The sequence below is a fragment of the Rhinopithecus bieti genome, unplaced genomic scaffold, assembly GCF_001698545.2.
Source record: "Rhinopithecus bieti isolate Rb0 unplaced genomic scaffold, ASM169854v2 scaffold_10223, whole genome shotgun sequence".
NCBI classification, from domain to species: domain Eukaryota; kingdom Metazoa; phylum Chordata; class Mammalia; order Primates; family Cercopithecidae; genus Rhinopithecus; species Rhinopithecus bieti.
Genome location: NW_016806659.1, coordinates 2,789,949 through 2,800,807, shown reverse-complemented (window position 1 = coordinate 2,800,807; position 10,859 = coordinate 2,789,949). Strand labels below are relative to the sequence as shown.

The 10,859-nt window shown below is 41.0% G+C and overlaps 1 protein-coding gene across 5 annotated transcripts in view; it reads left to right on the top strand.

Annotated features, from left to right (window-relative positions):
* IWS1 (interacts with SUPT6H, CTD assembly factor 1) overlaps positions 1-10,859 on the top strand; it is a 49,559-nt gene that overhangs the window by 13,615 nt on the left and 25,085 nt on the right. The window lies entirely within an intron of this gene.

Here is a 10,859-nt window from a genome sequence, read left to right as displayed (position 1 = left end):
CATCATGCCTGGCTAATTTTAAATTGTTTTGTAGAGATGGAGTTTGCTATGTTGCCCAGGCTGGTCTCGAACTCCTGACCTCAAGTGGTCCTCCCACCCTGGCCTCTCAGCAGTACTGGGATTACAGGTGTGAGCCATTGTGCCAGGCCTAGTTCTTTAGATATCTGTTTGATTTAGTTGGTTTATAGTATTGTTGAAGTCCTCTTTTGAGCTTATGTCTAGTAATTCTATTCAGCTGTCTTCTTCTCTTCTGTTTTGTGTGTGTGTGTGTGTGTGTGTGTGTGTGTGTGGGGGGGGGGGGGAGGGGGGCAGGGTCTCACTGTTGCCCGGGGTGGAGTGCCATGACTCGGTCTCAGCTCACTGCAACCTCTCCACGCTGCCTAGGATGTCTTCTGTATTTTTTTAAACACTGAGCTCTGGGTAGGGGGTGGAGGAGTGGGAATAAGTTAGTAACCTGAAATCTTTTCAGCTTGCATCTCTTGGCATGGGCTCACAAGCCGGCACAAGGGTGATTAGGGCCCCAGTATTCTCAGTGTGGTCCACCCAAGGTAGAGCTGCCTTTAAGCAAGTAAGGGTTGGTCAAAAGATGGGAATCTCTACTTCTCAACTTCAGTCTTTCGGAACTTAACCACAGAAACAGGCTTCGGGAGCAGGATGAGAGATGCTGATGCCCTGCTCTTCCTGGAAAGGAAGCCCTCTAACTGAAGCAGGATAGAGAGGGAGCTCTGTGTTTCTGGCTACAGCAATCTGGAGTGGAGTCAGCCTCACTGAATTGTGAGGTTGGAAGGAGGTTCAGTAGATCTTGGTTCAAATAGTCTCTCTTGTGGAATTTGTGTAGGTGTTTCTTCATTTGCCCTTTGCCATTAGGGCCATTTGTAGAGACTTTAAGTGGTTGTTTTTAATAATTTTCACTGGGGAGAAGGTCAGTAGAACTTCTCATGCTGTGATGCCAAAAATCCTTGTTTGGCTTGATGTTTATCTCTTACAGATTGGTCAGACTTTTGCGTATTCCTCAGTTTAAATCCCAAAGGGACCCATTATGCTTCTCTTGTCTGTTACTGCAATCTGTATTGGGCCCATTGAGCTCTTTCATCTCAGGGAGATTCCTGTGTGTGTGTGGATGGGTGAGGTCCTCTGGGTCCTGCCTGTGGCCACACCACAGAGAGCAGCCTTGTGTTGCTTTCCTGAACAAGAGATTCTTAGCAAGCCAGTTGTGGATATTTGGGTGCATGCCTGTATATTAACAGGACATTTAGCATCTTGGTTACTGGGCATTAAATGAAATGCTAGTAACACATCCTCCCCATCGTTGATGACCAAAAACAGCCCCTTGAATTTCCCACTAACCCATTGGGTGAAGACCCAGAACCGCCGTTGGGTTGAAAACACTGAAATGGACAAAGGAGGTGTAATAAACATAAGAAAGAAAGCAAGAAATACTCAACAATGTAGAAAATGAGCGATTAAACTATAAATAGGACGTTTATAAGAATGGCAACGCAGCTATTGGAATTGTTTTCAAAGAATAGTGACGTGGAGAATTGAACATGTTACTTGTGATGCAGAATTTTTTTTGGAGGGTGCCACTTCCTGTTGGCGGGAGACCTCTGGGGCCAGCAGTGTCCCTGCTTGGGCCTCGCTGGGCTCCAGTCTCACTTGGACTCTCCCTGCCCACTCGGCCTGGCAGGCTGCACTTGATTTTTGCTACGGGCCTCTGCCAGCAAGACAGGTATGGAACGGCAAGAGGTGTGTGAATGAGCCGAGTGCAGGGTCTGGGTCTGGTCACGGCACACAGCCAGGCAGGTCAGCTGCTGCAGCAGGCGGGCAGCTCCAGGCACTGACACAGGTGCCGGCTCCGTGCAAGGCTGCAGCTGGACCCAGTGTGCCACAAGCAACTTCCATGGAAGGCGCCAGTGTCCAGACTAGGGGAATGTGGTGGTGCCTGAAAACTGAGAGATGCCATGAACTGCAGATCCCCAAGGGTGTCATAGCTCTGTTGTTCCCACCGCCCAGGGCTTGGCAAGCAGGTGCGTGTTACAGCCCTGCTTTGGAGAGTCCCGAGGTCTGGGCTCTCGAGAAGCACTACAGCTCTTATTCATTCCTGCTGCCCACAGCGTTGGCGAGTGGTGGCGTGTCACGCCCAGCAATTTCTTCTCCCCCATTGCTGGGTAAGCAGGAGGGAGGGGTACAGTGTTACACCCCTTTTTGAATTCTCCGTTTGGTGGGTCCCAAGTGGTTTTCCTGCGTTCAAGAAGAATGAGGTTACATGGACAACTGAGAGTGAGCAGGGTGGAGAAGAGTTTTATTGAGCGACGGAACAGCTCAGCAGAGAGGGGACCTGAAGTGGGCAGCCCCTTCCCAAAGGTGGGTTGTCCCCAACTGTGGCTAACTCTGGAGTTTTTATAGACTCAGAATTGGGGAGATACGGGCTGTAGGTAGCCTTGGGAAAGGCAACATATGATGAGTTAAAAATTAGTCTTATTCGGAAAGAACCACTAAGGAAAGAGCAGGCAAACGGGAATAAAGATTCTCACTCCGGTCAGGTGCCCTAGCAGCTCAGTTTCAGGTGCCCTAGCAGCTCAGTTTACTGCGTTTAAGCTGTGTTTGACTTGAAGGTCATGTTTCACCAGGGACCCACCGCTATCTGCCTAGGAATTTGTCTGCTTCCTGCCGCTATTACTTGAAAGATACAGGCCATTATTGTGATTCTAGGTCCTAGTTTAATTGTTTTAAAATAAATTTACACAGAGAAGAGATTGAAAGGACTAAAACGTAAAAGATGGTGATCTTTGGGTGTGATTCGCATTTGTCTTATTTCTACAGTGCCCATTAATCTCTCAAATCAAAGGGAAAATAATTTGGTAGAATACTATGCCATTTTATATGGTAATTCATTTTTATGAGCATGCAACAGCTAACTCAAAATGTACTAAAAAATTCAGAATTTAGAAGAACCTTGTGAAGAACCCTTTCATGGAAAGATAAACCTTTCTTTACTAGCTGTTTTTTTCTGTTTTAAATTTATCTTTAATATATATTCTCTTACTAAAAAATTGTAACTATTAGGTATCAAATTGTCTTTTCCTAGTAGATTAGTTGGAAGGATACATGGAAAGGTAGTTTCTTAAATTTGAAGAAAAGGTATTGAAGTTTAGATTTCTCAATCCAGAAGCCTATAGAAGTTTTACACATCTTTCTTTGAAGATTTTGTGTTCCCAGCTACCCCTCTACCTCATGTGCAGCCTGAGATGTTGACATTTATTACTTTGTCCCCAACTGTGTTATTATATGGTTTCCAAATCAAGTTAATTAAACTTTTTTGTTTTTTTTGAGACACAGTCTCACTCTTACACCCTGGCTGGAGTGCAGTGGTGTGATCTTGGCTGACTGCAACCTCTGCTTCCTGGGTTCAAGCAATTCTCCTGCCTCAGCATCCTGAGTAGCTGGGACTACAGGCATGCGCCACACACCCAGCTAATTTTTGTATTTTTAGTAGAGACAGGGTTTCACCCTATTGGCCAGGCTGGTCTTGAACTCCTGACCTCAGGTGATCCTCCCACCTTGGGCTCCCAAAGTGCTGGGCTGACGGGTGTGAGCCACCGTGCCCGGCCAGATAATTAAACCTTTGGATTGGAATGCATTTCCCAAAAAATTGGCACTATTGCTTAAGTTTATTTAATGTGTGAAGATTTATTTTTCATGTCTTTCTGTAAACATTTTTGAATGTTGAATGTTTACTAGGCATAGCAATGCAAACTTAAAACTTTAAGGTGTCTGTGTGGGTGCGGCAGACCTATAAATACGTGACTACAATATAGTATGTCATTGTAGCAAAGATACATACCAAGCACTGAGAGGAAGGGAGGAGGGGCTTAGTAGCCATGATATTTCAGCTGACAGAAAAAGGAGAGACATTGCCAGTTGGAGAAATGGGTTGGGGTAGTGGTAATTCTGTCTAGCTAGAAGAGCAGCAGATACAGGGCCTAACATTAAGAAGGACTTGATATATTTCAGGAATGATTATTGTGGCTAGAAAATGGAATAGCTTAATGGAAAGTGATGCTGAATAAGTAAGTTTGGGTTAGATGGCTTCACACCTTTTGTGGTAGGACAGATAGGGAAGAAGGGGAAGACTCTAAAATCTTTTAAGTAGTCATCTCTGGAAATATAACTTTTTAGTAAAGCAGTTTGAGCACCAAGTGGAGGGGTGGCCGTCAAATGTGACCTAGTTATAACTAGTTTCCAATTCTAGTTTTTGTTATTTTTACCATATATTCTTTTAGACAGTATTTTTGCCAATTAGCTGTGTGGTTTTGTTTCAGCTGGTTTCTGTTTCATGGAAAATGTATCAAAGGATACATATCAAAGGAAATGCCTATCTTAACATCCAGAAGCCTGTAGATTTCGTCTGTGCATAAAAGTACCCTCCCGAGTGTCCCACAGGGAAAAATGGAGTGTGGGACATTGAGGAAGATGTTGTTTGGAAATGGAACCTGGCTTCTCACGGTTTTTTGACTGTGAGCAAAGCACAGTGGGCCCAGCCATCTGCCCTTGAAGTCGATGACAACTCCGTTAGCTCCAGCGTTACTTGAATTGAGCAAAGATGGCAGTCTGCTCTTGTTTGGCTCTTTCCTTCAGGGGGTTGTGTTAGTATAAGGAAAGCATCCTTATGGGGAGTACATCAAAACAACTAAAAGATTTGTCTTGGCCATTGCTGTCCTATATCTTATTAGTTCTTGTGATTCTGTCTACATTTTCCTTTGTTTTTGTTTTTAGTCTTTGTCTCTGATTCTGATAATGTTTAATGCAAACATTATTTTCCATTTGTTTTATGTTAAGCATTGCTTGTGGGGTTTCTTTTTCATTTTAGTGAATATATTTTGAGTGTCTTTTTTATGCCGCAGGTAAAAGATACATTTTTACAGAATAGCCTCGGATCTTAAGGTCGGTGTATCAGATAAGTGTAAATAAGTGTGTAAGTCACCTTTCAGTGAAGTGTGAGCGTACAAGATGCCATGGGGATATGAAGGGAGGGAATGGCTAACCAGGTCAGCAGCCGTCACGGGATGTATTTGAGCTGAGTCTTGAAGGGGGGAGTGTTTTGTAATTAATAATTAATGAGATTTTGTTATTGATGGTACATAACATTTTTTGAATGCTCACAGGCTCTGTGCTTACTGCTTTGCATGCTTTTATTCCTCAGAACTGCCCTCTACGGTATAGATACTATTCCTAATTCCATCAGATCAAGGACATGGAAACTTTGAAGAGTTAAGAAAATGTCATTTGATCACATAGTAGAAAGTAACAGAGCTGGGGCTTGGACCTCAGGTCTTTCTGACTCTAAATTCCACGGCCTTAACTGTCACATTATGTTGCACAAAGTCCATTCATTCTACCTAGAGAGAAAGATGGAAGAGACTTCAGGAGATGAGTATTTTGGCAAGTTTTAGGCATGAAAAAGACAAGGTACAAGAAAGATATTCTTGGTAAAGGGAACAGCATTTGTAAAGGAGCAAAGTTAGTAGTTCACTCTACTGAAACTGGAGTAGAATTTCTGAAATGTGGTCAAAATCATGTGGACCACATGTCAAAATTCAGATTCTGTGACACCTTTCCCAGATACACTGAATTGATATCTGGAGGTGAGAAGCACCAAAAGTTTGTATGGTTTTCTCCAAAGTTCCCCAAGTGATTTTTATACATACTGAGGTTTGGGAACTGCTGCTGTAACACATAGGGTTGATGGTGAGTGGAAAGAAGTGAGTCTGAAGAGGTAGGCAGGAGTTTACATCATTATCATAAAATCCTAAACTTTGTTGGGAGGCCAAGGCAGAAGGATAACTTGAGGCCAGGCGTTTGAGAACAGCCTGGGCAACACAGACTCTGTCTCTACAAAACAAAAAAAATCTGGACGTGGTGGCATGTGCCTGTAGTCTCAGCTGCTTGGGAGACTGAGGCAGGACGATCTCTTGGGCCCAGGAGTTCAAGGCTGTACTGAGCTATGGTTATGCTAGTGCATTCCAGCCTGGGTGACAGAGTCATACCTTGTCTCAAAAAGACAAACGAACCAAACAAAAAACAAGCTTTATGTAGATTTTTGTTGTTGTTGTTGTTACTCATCAGGAGTTCCTATGTTTCTGACTCTTATTCTAAGATCAACTTTTGATAGACAAGAGACATTCTGGTTTATAGCTTTGTTATATTAAGTGTGTGCTTGGGAGTTTCTCAAAGTGGTGCAGCACTCCAGGAACGACATTGGATTGACAGCATTATGTTATTTTACTGCAGGGTTTCTCAGATTCTTTCATGCTCATTAAACTAATATGCATTGACAAAGTCCTATATGATACTTTCAACTATATCTTCTGGAACTAGGGTCTAGTGAAACATGTTTTTGAACATACTTCTATAGATATTTCTTCATGGAATTTACTGTGTGGTTTAGTGTTGAGCATTTTTCCAGTTTATAATGGTAGAGTAGTATATACGACATCAAGTACTTTGAGTTTGACACTTCTGACCAGTCAAGAAGAAACAAAGTGTCCTGAGTTATTTGGGTCTGTACAAGTTTCCGTTTGACAATATAATACTATGAATACTTTACAAATTATTATTTGATTTATAGCAGTTTTATTTACTTTGCAGTTTAAGAATGTCAGTTATCTCTCTGTGTATTGTGGCCCTGGTCGTAAGAAGTGTGGTTATTCTTTGTATGCTGAGATAAACAAGATTGTTTATTATGATGGATAACCGGTAGTTATTTATAACTGCAGTGTGATTGATGGCTAAGGAAGGAGGTATGAGGCATTATAGATGTTTGTGTTTCTTTCTTTCTTTTTTTTTTTTTTTTTTTTGAGACGGAGTCTTGCTCTGTTACCTAGGCTGGAGTGCGGTGGTGTGATCTCGGCTCACTGCAGCCTGCGCCTCCGGCGTTCAAGTGATTCTCCTGCCTCAGTCTCCCGAGTAGCTGGGACTACAGGAGTGCGCCACCACACCCAGCTAATTTTTTGCATTTTTCGTAGAGACAGGGTTTCACCGTGTTAGGCAGGATGGTCTTGATCTCCTGACCTCATGAGCCACAGCGCCCGGCGGCATTATAGATGTTTCTAAAGCATCTAAGGAGCTTCTGACTGCTCAATTTCTTTTACCATTACCACTAGGAAGTGTCTTACATTATTTTAAAAACTCCGTTAAATGTCAGTTTCAACTGTTGATTTGTTGTACTCATGTGACTTTTAAAAAAACTGTCTTTTGGATTTTTTTAAGTTTGCAATTTAATTGCCAAAACCACTCTAAAAGCTTTAGATATTGTGTTGATAACTTTTAAGCTTAACTGTATAATTTCCAGCATACTCGTCCCAAATTCTGTGGTGTTGTCGTCTAAGTGTATTCTTTAGCTTGAGTGTATCAGACTGGTACTTTTTTACTGTAGTTATTTCTCCCCTTTTTTGCCGTCGTTCCATACATAATGCTGTGTCTTCATGAAACTCATAAAAAATTCGTGAGGATTCCTAAATTTCACTATCATTGTCTTATGCGGTGTCCTTGTAGGGGTTGTTTGTTTTGGAATGCTACACCATGCATCAGGAAACCTGGGGTATAGTGTAGCGGGTGAGTTTTGGGTGACTGCCCAGTGTCTCTCACTTCTTTGGGAGTGACTCCCAGTGCTGTGCCCCGATCCAGCTGTAACTGATTGAGTCAGTTTCTGATATTGCCTTGGCCAGTTAAGTCGTCTCTTTTGGGGATTTGTAATTTAGGTTCTAGACAGTTTATAGCCGAGTCATGTTACTGATGGTACTCTAGTAAAATGATCCTTGAGTTCCCTTTTCTGAGCTCTCTGTGCTGCATTGGTGCTTAACCTTCCTGAGTGTTTAGTCATTCAACTCACTTTGATCCTGAGAAGATTGTTCTTTTTTTCTGGACTTAGCTAGAGATGATTTCTGTTGTTTCAACTAAAATAAATCAAGTCACACATAGACATGGCCTTAGAGTTATGTGATGGGTTTGTCATGGAGAGCATTCCAAAAGCCAATTGCAATTTTCCCTTTTTGCCTCCTGCTTTAATTGCCTCTGCTGGTCCTGTATGCCTCTCCCCACCCTCCCCTCTTAACTCAGCCATCACAAACTCCATGCAAACATGCCTGTTGTCTGCACACCCTTTTTTTTTTTTTTTTTTTTTTGAGATGGAGTCTCGCTCTGTCACCCAGTCGAGTGCAGTGGTGCGATCTTGGCTCACTGTCTGCACACCTTTTTTTTTGCAGCTCAGTTTCATATAGATGCACTTCCAGTGCACTTTTGAAATATCATATACATACTTTGTGAATAGTGCATGTTACACTATACTGTTACGGTGTGCTTGGCTGGCTTCTCATTAGCAGCTCGTAAGGTCAGGCCCTGAGACATACTCAGCCTGGTGTCTTGGCGTCTTGCACATAGTAGACATGAAATACATTCTTGTTGGATTAATTTTTCCTCACCTTATGTTATTCCCACTTAACGCCTTTATCACTAATTTAACAAATACACATTGAGTGTCCCTTATCCAAAATGCTTGGAATCAGAAGTGTTTTGGATTTAGAATATTTTTGAGTTTTGGAATATTTACTTATACATAGTGAGCAATTTTGGCAATGGAACCCACGTCTAAACACGAAATTCATTTATCTTGTAGCTGGAAGGTAATTTTATACATTATATTAAATAATTTTTCACATGAAACAAAGTTTGTATTAGGTGCTTATGTTTGGAATTTTCCGCTTGTGATGTCATGTCAGTGCTCAAAAAGTTCCAGATTTTGGAGTTGTCTGAATTTTCAGATTAGGAATGCTCAAACTCTACCTAGTGTGTGTATGTACTGGAGAGCATTCTGCACTCTGAGAATACCTCAAGAAAACAAACAAAATATGTCTGCCTTCCTAGAGCTTACAATCCAGATAGTTAAATTTTCCATCTGCATTCTTTTAAATTATGAAGTATGGCTAAAGTAAAATTTAGGCAACATACAGAGTATTGTACTGTAATTGTAAGATTCTATGATATCTCTCGAGTCCTAATATCGTTTTAATAGATAAGTGCCTGTTCCAGTGGGATAATAGAGCTTGTGACTGACAAGGAATCCAATACAGTACTGTGCTGAGTGCCCGGTGAGAACTCAAGAAAATTGTATTTAGGGATTTTGAAAAGTTTATGGTTTTGGAAACGTTCCTGAATGTGCTATAGTTCAGTGACTGTGTGTAGCAATGACTCTTTGCAATGCTGTGCTGTCATGATGGTGATAAAATATTTTAAAAACTCTTCAAACATTTGCCTTGTAGGCTTATTTTATAATTTTCATATTATTTTGAATTTGTAGACTTGGGTTAGTAAAAGTATGGGTTTTATGAGAACATTTTCATGCCATTTATCCTGTCATTGACAAGAATTATCTTGTTACTTAACGGTTTCATAGCATGATGTTGGCCATAGGTATTATTTAAAGGCTCTTTGGTCCCTTGAAAATAGTCTGTGGTAGGTTCACATAGCTTCAGTCATGTATCTAACAAATATTTGGCTCAGTAAATTTTTAGAGGGAATACTCAAACATGGAAATACTTTCACTTATTAAGCTAGAATATTATTGCCATTTTATTTAAAGTTGAGCTACCAGATGGGAGAAAAAATTCACCAGATCCTAAAACACTTGTTAGTATTTAGGCATGTTTAATTTTATATATTTTCTCTGCATTTTAAAATCATAGCTATAATATGCACATATCAAGTTTGTACCCCAGAGCATGTTTTCAGAGTAATTATTTCAAGTAACATTATGTGTTGGTATAGTTAGATGAATCATGTTCTCCCTAAAACTTAAGCTTTCTTATTTCTAGGGTAACTAAACACAGGACCATGACTACTGTAAGCCTCAATTTTGTTATCATGAGAAGTACCATTATGAGGAGTAAATGAACTAACAGGAGAGAGCCTATTGTGGTATTGGCTCTTAGTGGGTACTTAGGAAATGTTAACCCTTCCTTTCTTTGTTTGCTTAAATTATCTTGGGAGAAGGTGCACATATGTTATTTGACCCTTTAAATAAAATGAAATTGTATGGTTTCTTTTCCCTTAAATAATTTTAACCTTAGCCGGGTGCGGTGGCTCAAGCCTGTAATCCCAGCACTTAGGGAGGCTGAGACGGGTGGATCACAAGGTCAGGAGATCGAGACCATCCTGGCTAACACGGTGAAACCCCGTCTCTACTGAAAAATACAAAAAAATAAAAAAAAAAAAATAATTTTAACCTTATAAAACCCAAGAATGTTCCTATGTAAAAGAACTTGGTTACATTTTTGCTAGCATTTCTTTGAAAAATGTATTTATTTATTTTATTTTATTTTGACAGTCTCATTCTGTCTCCCAGATTGGAGTACAATGGCACAATCTCAGCTCACTGCAACCTCTGCCTTCCAGGTTCAAGCAATTCTCCTCGCCTCAGCCTCCTTAGTAGCTGGGATTACAGGTGCCCACCACCATGCTCAGCTAATTTTTGTTTTTTAGTAGAGACAGGGTTTCACGATGTTGGCTGGGCTGGTCTTGAACTCTTGACCTCAGGTGATCCACCACCTCGGCCTCCCAAAGTGCTGAGATTACAGGTGTGAGCCACCACATCTGGCCCAGAGTTATATTTTTACAAAACAGAAGTATGTATGAGAAAATTCTCCTTTTTTAAAAAAAAAAAAATCTGGCTCTTCACAGTTTTCTATAGTAATCTGAGAGCATGCTTTACAAAGTTGTTTTAATGAAGGCTGGTTATATTTCCCCATTCGGGGATCCAGATAAAACCATTTCACAGATTGGCTTTCTGTGGGGGTATTTCTATA